Genomic DNA, 2,058 nt, shown 5'->3' with positions numbered 1-2,058 from the left:
TTCTGAGGTCCTAGAAGAGCCCAGGCGTCCGACGGAGCCATAAGGACCCGGAGATAGGGATGTGAAGGTGTAGGGATAAGAGCGCGCACCAGCACGCGGGAGAAAAAGAGGGGTGCAAGCAAAGAGCGAAACTGGTTCCCTGCCCCTCCGCCCTGGGGCAGATCGCAACTCCTTGCCGCGTACTGGCGTGCAGCGCTGGGTCCCGGAGGAAGGGAAGCGGCTGATGGAGCCTTGTGACTTCAGGACCCTGCCTCACCTTGCTTGCCGCGTCCCTGCGTCCCGGCGTCCTGCCGCTCGTCCGCAGGCTGCTGTGCTCCGAGGGCAGAAGAGGGAGTCGCGCGGCGCAGGCGGGGCCCCTTCTTGCTGCGAGGCACCAGCACCGGCACCTCGGCACCCCCTGCTCGTCCCGGCCACTTCGCCCTGTCCTCGCGCCGGCGGAAAGCACGGACCCTAAAGCCACTGCTTCGTCCCTGCCATAAAAAGGCTCAAGTGGGGTTACTTTACAATAAGTTTCTCCAACAGAAATGACAGGATAATGAGATAAGTGAGTGTGGCCCAAGCAGCCCTTATCCGCACTAGGAGAAAACCCTCCAGAGTTTCTAGCTAGGATGCTGGGATGGGGGCAATTATAAAATCTGCATTTGAACTGGCAGTAAAAGGCTAACAATACACTTATTCAATAGGAATCAATTGCTGTTTGGGTTAGGACGCTTTGTTTGAATAGATAATCTAGTGGATATATCACTAGACTGGAAGTCAGAAGACACTTATGTGCTACGTGACATTGTTAGCCCCTTCACCTCTCTGGGTGTGTTTTCCCAAATTTCAAATGGAGATAATAATAATGCTGGTCTGACATGCCTCACAGCATTTAGGTTTCAATTAAGATAATGCATGTAAAAGTACCTTGTAAACTTGTAAAAATTATATACAAATTTAAGGTGATGTTCTTGTTCATATCAGACTGATATTCCTAGAAGCTAGGAATGTAATTATCAAGGATTTTACATTATTCTTTTAGTGCCCAGGAGAAAGGAGAAGGGAAACTGTCAAGCGTCCAGGGACAACAGTGCGGCCGCCCCGGAGGTCCACTCCAAGGAGGTCCACCCGTGCCACCTGCCAGCCGTGGCGTAGGCTTCCTCATAGTCACGGCGGGGCCCGGGCAAAGTGTGCGCTCTGAAAGCGGTGCCACTTTACCTGCGTGAGGCCCGCACTTCAACATAAGCCTGACCCAGGCCCTCACACACTTCCAGTGCGATGAGCGCTTCAGCTCTCCCCCTCCCTGCTGGAGCCTGCATCGTGTTAAGAAAGAGGAAGAATAACAACTACAAATACAGCAGTTTAACATTTTACTGAGCGTCTACTATGAACCAAGCGCTCAACTATCAACTCACTTAACTCTCACAGCTACTCCACGAGGTACGTACACACTATTATTATCTCCATTTTACAAGTGACAAAACTGAGGTTTAAAGGTTAAGCATGTTGCTCAAGATTACACAATAAGTAAGTGGCAGAGCAGGACCCAGGATCCCAAGCGCAGTGATTCTGGCTCCCAAGCTCTTAACTACTAAGCTATACTGCTTCCAAACTCTGGTGGGACTGCTCTTCCATATCATAATCTTGATTCTGTCCGTCTCGTTCTGCCAGCCCAGACCCCGACAAAAACTCCAGTCAAGCCTGTTTTTCCCCTAGCCAATCTTTTATTCATTCTTTGCCTTCTCAAAGGTTACAGCCTGGGGCCACCTTCTTCCACCTCTTCCTTTGCCGTTTCCACTTATAATTCCAGTCCCCTCCTTGGAAAAATAAAGAAGCAACCAGTTTAGCAACTACTTGGGTGTTTCGGTTTGTTTGAGGGGGTGCTTTTGTTTGCGTTGTTTATTTATTTTTTAGAAAGTGATGGTATAAGTGTGGGGACTGTAGTTCTTCATGTTTCCTATTATTTCTTCCTTTGCCTAGCAATAAACTGATCTGAGATCTCAATATTGCCGACTTGATATTTCAACTTCCATATACTGAAATTCTAGTAGTGGATTTTAGGTAAATTTGAGAATAATC

This window comes from Galeopterus variegatus, unplaced genomic scaffold, assembly GCF_000696425.1.
Source record: "Galeopterus variegatus unplaced genomic scaffold, G_variegatus-3.0.2 Scaffold7509, whole genome shotgun sequence".
Taxonomy (NCBI): domain Eukaryota; kingdom Metazoa; phylum Chordata; class Mammalia; order Dermoptera; family Cynocephalidae; genus Galeopterus; species Galeopterus variegatus.
The sequence above is the reverse complement of the archived record's forward strand: the minus strand, read 5'-3'. Positions refer to the sequence as shown.